The 7916-nt window shown below is 36.0% G+C and overlaps 1 long non-coding RNA gene and 1 pseudogene across 1 annotated transcript; both read right to left on the bottom strand.

Annotated features, from left to right (window-relative positions):
- Positions 1 to 410: 410 nt before the first annotated feature.
- LOC112201139 lies at positions 411 to 2772 on the bottom strand (annotated as a pseudogene).
- Positions 2773 to 7024: 4252 nt separating this feature from the next.
- Positions 7025 to 7916, bottom strand: LOC121052651. The gene is made up of 3 exons (XR_005809710.1): positions 7836 to 7916; positions 7371 to 7536; positions 7025 to 7189 (listed from the first exon to the last, which is right to left on the bottom strand). It is a non-coding gene; the product is annotated as an uncharacterized LOC121052651 (long non-coding RNA).

The following is a 7916-nucleotide window of genomic DNA, read 5'->3' on the forward strand; positions in this document are numbered from 1 at the left end:
AAATCGCAGTTTTGAATGCCTTAACGATAATCAATTTGGCTGAAAATTTGCAGAGGTGATCTACACATCAGGACCTAAAAACTGAACGGTTGAGATGCCAAAATATGATCGAAAAGTTTGTCTAATGCCCTATCTCTTAAAAAGACTAAAAAAATGGATCCCTCACTAGAAGGGCCCTATATGAATCATATATACTCAAGTAAAAATCCATACCGTTAATGGCTCCTCCGAAGTTGTAAGTTAGAATCAACGACTTACAGCTCCAGATTCAGTTAAGATCGATTCAACTCCATTATTGCTCACATCAGAATTTGATATATCAAATCGCTTCCAACATCAATCAAAGTTCATCGAGAAATGATCAAATCATACATGATTATTTGAAATTTAACTATTTAACCAAGCAATCTTGTTTATTAGAGAGCTTCATCCGCGTTGAGTTGTTTCTTTGCCAAATTTAGTAGAGGCGTCTGCAGAGGGTGAGGCCATCCCCAATAGAAACAAGAGCTAATTCGACACGAGGATCGGCGGCTAGATAATTGTTCAATTCAATCACATCATTTCTGCCTTCCCTTAAATATGATTCCTTCATCATTTCCTCAGGTTCTGCAACTGTTCCAAACCACAGTGTGTTATCGTAAGCTAAGATTCCACCAACCTTAACAAGTTTCATTAGAAGCTCATGATACTTGAGATAGTTTTGCTTGTCCGCATCCACAAATGCAAAATCGAAGCTCCCTTCTTCCTTGCCCTGTTTACAGTAAGTTTAAACCCTACATCAAGTACAACACTAGTTAACTAGTATGCATCTGTAGTTTTTTTTTTACTCTTTTTTTTTTTTTTTTTTTTCATTTTAGGTTAAATTACCACAAAGATGTTTATTTGGTCACCAGTGACCATGAAATTTATGGTCACCTACCATTATATTTAAATTTAAAGATTGAGACTAAATGAAAGTATTTTAAGTTGTTTAATCTCAACTATTTAACTTAATTTTTATGATTGGTGACCAAGTGAACACTATTCTACATTATCATGTTAGCATCTATATATATGTTCGGTTCGACTTTCGCTTTGGAGTTAGGGATCGGATAGGTACATATTGCTACCTATTTCAATTCGAGTCTAATCATTTAATGTTGTCAACTTGTTGGTAAAAAACTAAAAACTTAAAAATGATCTACCAATCCTACGATTAGAGCTAACCCCACAATATGATTAATCGTACTTGTACTATAGCTGGCTGCAAACAACTCACTATATATATCCTTATAAGATAAATATAATTACAATAAAACAACAGTTTAATCGGGACTTCAATTACTTAATTAGCTGTAAACTTACACTGCTAATGAGATCATTTAAGACTGTGAAGGCATCTGAGTGAAAGAAGTCAATTTTATGCTCCACCCCAGCCTTTTGAAAGAATGGCAGTCCAAACTCGTAGGCCTCTTTATCTGGATCAATTGCTGTTATCTAAACAACAAACTGTTGTGTTAACTAACATGCCGCTTACCAAATCAAATTAATTAATGTCTAGCTTAATTAATTAAGAGTTAAAATTACAACTTTTCGTATTATTTTGAATAGTATAACTAAAAAGAGAAATAAAGAGCTAATATTATTTTACCTACTTGAAATAATTTTCATATACAGATATGCCACCAGACTTCTTATTTATGTGCTCTTATAGTCTCCAATTTGATTAATCATAGTCACTAAAACTAGTGTTTCATCAGCTTGTGTCACTCAAGAAACACATGCATCATTTACTACATCTTCAAGGCTAAAAATTAGCCTGAGTGTACTCATCACATTAGCAATTAATGGAATTAGTTGATTGATGGATATGATTGATCAAATAGGAGAGTATAAGGGCATATATATTTGATCAAATTAAAAGTTTGGAGACATAAACAATTTTAGGTGTAAAGTCGAAGTAGGTTAAATGAATTTAACCTAAGAATTAATTACGTACTTTGCCATCAGCAGGTAGTGCAAGAGCAGTACTGAGAAGAGAATAGCCAGTAAACACTCCAAGTTCCAATGTTTTCTTTGCATTCATCATCTTCAGAAACATGGAAAGAAGTAACCCTTCATCCACAGGCACATTCATAAGACTCCTGCGTCACTGCGTGTGTACGTTCAGAATGTAAACGTTGATCAGGCTAAAGTTTTACTTACTGGCTTCGTTTTCTGATTCATTTAAATACAAATATTGTTCAACATATATACCAGAACTGGTATTTCTCGATAGTTGCTTCAATTGCTCGTGTTCTCTGGGATAGCAGCTTATTTCTAGGATGTACTGCATACCATCATATCATTAAAAAACAAACGTTAAGGCCAAAAATTAGTTATTTACTTTGTTTTCTATCACAGCTAATTCACAGCTCTTTTCTTGCTAGGCTAACAACTTAACATACAATAAAGAAGTATTTAGATGCAAGTGAAGTAGTAATTAATTAAGATGCATGCATGAAGGAGATTATAACAATTACACACACGCATGTACAAGTTCGAGTTCAAATTGAGGAAATTAAGGAAATGCTGAAACCTTGAGAAGTGCTGGGCTTTTGAGGATGATCTTGTCTAAATCTTTCTCATGATCATGATTAGCAGCCATGATATATGTATCTGATCAGGTATATATACACAGTAAGAATGACCTAAGCAAATCGATCTTCTTCTATATATATAGACGAAAAATGAGCCAACTGTTGTGGTAGAACGTAAGTTATGTATATATCTATCGATCGCGGATATGGAGGGACTGTCGGTTGAGCCATATATCTGTGGATCGCGGGTCTTTAGCTAGCCAACCTTCTGCAATTGCATTTATGTATATATCTGCACATATATTTAATTGCAAACATTCCAACGCCATTTTTGTCTTCTTTGTTCGATTAGGTTTGCTGCAACCTGTCTCTTCTCGTGTGTGTTAGGTAGGAGTAAGTTGGATGTCGAACGAACGTACGGCAAATCCTATGAATACAGGCCTTTTCTTTTTTTTTCAATCGCTGTTTGGGGTACTTCTCACGCTTTTAAATTAATGAGCCCTAAATTAATATACAAAATTAGTTATAGATGTAAAATAAATTGTAAGAAAAAAAATAGTATGATTTCCTCTTTGCTTTGCATGATGGTCTTAAGCATTCCTATTTTCAAATAGCCCTTATTATTGCTTACTGTATTTGGAAAGCTCGGAATGATCCAGTTTTAAGAGACAAGCACACAAAACCTTTGCATGTACGTTTTGCTTCTGCTAACTTATTTCAGAATTAACAAAGCTCTAATGCTTATAGCTCCAAGGACCTCTTGATGACATTATTATTTGGCATTCTCCTGCTAATGGCAACCTTAAATTAAATTTTGATGGCTCTGTAATTATCACCAGTGACGGAGTCCAAAATTAATCTCAAGTGAGGCACCCAGAAATTTTAGAAAAAAATTTGAAACTTAAAATATATCAAACTTTAATAAAAATTAATAAATTAAAATAAAGTTACAGAAATATAATTTTTTTTTAAAAAAAGTTTATATATTTTAATCAAATTTATAGTTTTCATGGTAACATATTTTATCTTTGATTTTTAAAATTATAAGAAATAATAGTGTTAATGTTAAAAAAGCAAGAAATTAAAAAGAAAACTTAGCCTAATTCTGCAAAAGGCCTCAAACCTTAGACTTGCAGCTACATAAGTAGCTAAAAATAGGAAGCTACCATTATATTGTGTTACACTAACTTGGCATTTATTTATTACTTGAAACTCTATTATACTTATCATGGAAAAATCCCAATGGGGCACGGGACCCAACGTGGCTCTGCCCCTGTTAATCATTATGGTGTAGCGGGCTTTGTTTTCCGTAATGCAGAAGGACTTCCTGTGTTAGCAGCTTCTGAATATCTAGGTCATACTAATAATCTCATTTCTGAGGCTCTTGCTCTAAGGGCGGGTTTAAATTCAACTTGGTTATATGGATTTACGCATATTGAGGAGGAGGGAGACTCCAAGTTTCTTCTTGACAGTTTATCTGGAGCTTGTCAAACTCCCTGGAGGTTAAAATCTCTTCTGCATGATATCCACATTTTATTAGTTAGAATTAGAGATGTCACATTCAAACATATCAAACGTGAGGCTAATTTTCTGGTGGATGCTATAGACAAAACTGGCCGGTCATCAACTTGGAGTTCAATCTTGGAGCAACTCTTTACCTTTCTCAGCTAGTCAAGCTTTTCATTTTGATATCTTGGGTAGTGGTTGTTGTAGAGAATTTGTGTTGTGGTTTATTTATTTTGTCGAAAAAGAGAAGAAGAAGAAGAATGGAATCAACACACTCTCTAAATTGTAATCCACACTCCTGTTCTTTTTTTGTTGAAGTTCTCATAACAAAACAAAATTTAAGTTACCAAAAAAGGAAAGATGGAGTGTGCGATTGTAAAATAGGGAATGTGAATTACTGAATTTCACTCAAAAAAAAAAAATAGTATGTGACTTGGCTAGGGTTTAGAAATTAAATGTACTTAAAAGTAATTTTAATAAGCATTTATCAAGTGCTTCCTTGAAAGAAAGTGTTTTTCAAATTTTTTACTAACATTTTTAAACATTTAAGAAGCAACCTCAAACAGTAGATTAAATTACGTGTTTTTATAATTTAAGAATGAATGATTTAGTACATATATACAATGAACTAGCAATATTCTCTATGACCGATCAGTAAAAGAGATATATATAAAGGATTCAAGTTGATTTACTTTTGCCGTTGAATGGTGTGTACTAGCAGTGGTGGGGGTTATGGCGATATCACGTGTTTAGGCGGTGTTGGTGATGGCATGATTGGTACGCAGGGTTGTGGATGCACAGCCAGCTAGCAATCAAGTACGTGCCGGAGTTGTAGACCAGTCGCTGTCGTTCATATTAGTAAAAGCCAGACTTCACATGGCAATCGCTTTCCGACATTAAACAAAGTTCATCTACTGATGTTGAAGCAACTGGAATTGTATCCACTCCGTCACATCATCGATCAACACTATCGTTTATTATTTACTGTAGTTAACTGAAAGCTTTATTTACTAGCGAACTTCAATAACATTGGAGTACTTGTCTCTTGCTAACTAAGGCTTAGGCCCTCTCCAACTTAAAGCGCTAAAAATAGTTCTGGGGCTAAATTTTAGTTCTAAATTTTATACTATTCACTTATTTGACATCAACCGTCTCTAACCCGTCAAGGCTAAATTATAGTCCTAAAATATATTTTAACATTTTGGATTGGTTATATATATATATATATATATATATATATATATATGTGTGTGCTTCTTTTTTAAAGTCAATTGACTTATAGTAATTGAAATAATTTTTATAATAAAAAAAAAATTTCTGGTTGTATTAATGTACATTAGAATCCTTTCAAAAAATGTACATTAGACCTCCCAATATTGAATAATCACCAAACTCATGCGCTGCAGGTCTTCCTCTATTTCAATTCTTCTACATAAATCAGTTGCCAAAGACAGAGTTTTTACCACAAAAGCAATCAATCCATGATCACAATCCACTATTAGTTTTTTTTTTTTTTTTTTTTTTAACGCGTGGGGTGTCAGTCCATTATAGTAAAGTAGGAAACATTACAAATATGACTCACCCGGACTCCCGGCAACGACAGAAAAGAGTCATGAATGAATGGTCTAAAGCAAGCCCTAGACTACCCAAACATAATGTAACCATAGGATTAAGCTCCAATGATTCAAGTAACCTTGACACAACTAGGGAAGACTCCGAACGTAGCCAAGACCCCTCCCTAATTTTATTCATGTCCCCAAAGAATAACCCTACGCAGAGGGGGCTTCTCCGGGCTCAATGAACAAGTAAAAAATGAAAATAAAAGCTCGAGGCCCAAAAAACCAATATTGAACCAATGTCCGAGCCCAAGCACCAACAAGCCCATGATCCAGAACCAGCCCTTGATCCACTTCAAACCTATTGCCATCAGCGGCCGTACCTCCCGTCGTCGCCGGAACCCTAGAGATGCTCACAAGGCCATGCATCCTGTCGTCGCCTCCGTCATGCCTACCACCGCCGTGGTCACCACCCAGAAAAATACCGCAGCCGCTGGGAGCAAACATGCCGCTTCCAGTGACCTTGACCCTAATCGCACCTGAGCCATCATGCATGCAGCCGCATATATGCAACCCTTCATGAGAGGAATATGCATCAGAACCGACGGCTCCCCCGCCGATTATACCCCCATCGTCACCTGGCTGCCGCACGCGCCACCGCCACACATCAAATAAAGCTCCAGATCTAACGCCGGCGGACACAGGAGGGAAGCAAGTCGATTCCCCCACAGCCCAACCACCAGAACGCTCCATAAACCATGCTAGATCTCGACCCACAACACTCCAAGCCGGAGGAAGGCCACCATAACCCAACGCCGGAGACTTAGAGGAGCACCGAGCGCCATAAAACAAGAAGAAGGAAGCCGAGACTTCCCAATGCCAAGAGGATCCAACGCACAACAGCATTGAGACCACCTTCATTAGAGACCAGAGAGGGAGGGTAGCCACCCGTTCGAGTCAAATGAATCAAATTATTTCCGCCACCGAGAAACCCTAGGAGAGAGCTTCTAGAGAGAGAGAGCATTTTTTTTTTGGGATTTTAATTTCGTGCCACAATCCACTATTAGTTAATATTGACTGTCATAATAATATTCAAAGAGTGAAAATACTATACAGTTTTTAGGATATATATATATATATATATAATTAATTAATTATATATATTGTTCAAGTAATAGTTTTTGCCTTCATAGTAGTTGCCTTTGAAACAATACAAAACCATATTGACCATAGTCCCTAAATAAGTAAATAGTTAAACTTGGGAAGCGCAGCCCCACCTAAAGAAACAAATCAGTATACTTGCAAACATAGTTAATTCTCTACATATGGCTTTATGTAGAAAATGAACTACTAATACTTAGAATAGGCTACCATTGTTTCAACGCAGTTAATATCAAGCCAGATTGCTGAAATGATTTGATATATTGTCACATAAAACATATATCTATCAGGTCCTTTATTATGTGACAGTAATAAAGGCTACCAATGTTTCAATGGAATTAATATTAAGCCAGCTTATTTTCATACCGAGACATGTCTATAATAACTTGGAAGCATCCTTATTTGCACCTGCAAACAAAATAGAATCCATCAGGTCATTTCAGCAATCGACCTGTTGCCTAATTAGGAGTATAGAATAGAATTTAAGAAACAAACAAACTGCAAAGCACAAATTGTTCAACACAAATGTTCTTTTGTTGCCAGAAAAGTAGAAGTCAGGAAGATAGAAGTCAAACAGGTAGCAACTAACCTTGACTTCCGTATTTTTGACAATCTTTATCATGAATCTATCATCTTGAGTCAAGTAAAAGAAGCTGCCGCTCTTCCCTGGAGAAGAAAGCTCCCTAAGTGCATCCTTTCTGCAAATAGCCAGCATATAATCTGCAGGATCTACTTGGAATATCTCCCTCAAACCCCTGAAATACGCAAAGAGAATTAGTAACAGAAACTGATGGAAGACTCACAGCAATAGAAGAAACAAACACTTGCAGTATAATTCAGCACCCAATGCTCGCTAAAATGTAGTGCTCTTAGTTCAGTATTCGATTAAATTAACCTCTCTGATAAGAGATGATCATCCAACAATAACTAACCAAAATCCATGCATGTGAATAATCTAGAGGCTAAAGAAATCATAGACATCCATGATCATCCAACAATAACCAACCAACAAACCCAAGTAAACTGTTCCTTAATCTTGCACTATATTTCTCACCTCTATGGCCCATACCGGCCACCATCCTCCAAGTGAAACCAAGTCGAAAGAAACTAGCAAGCAAATGAAACTCAGCAAACA

The sequence above is a fragment of the Rosa chinensis genome, chromosome 4 (assembly GCF_002994745.2).
Source record: "Rosa chinensis cultivar Old Blush chromosome 4, RchiOBHm-V2, whole genome shotgun sequence".
NCBI classification, from domain to species: Eukaryota; Viridiplantae; Streptophyta; class Magnoliopsida; order Rosales; family Rosaceae; genus Rosa; species Rosa chinensis.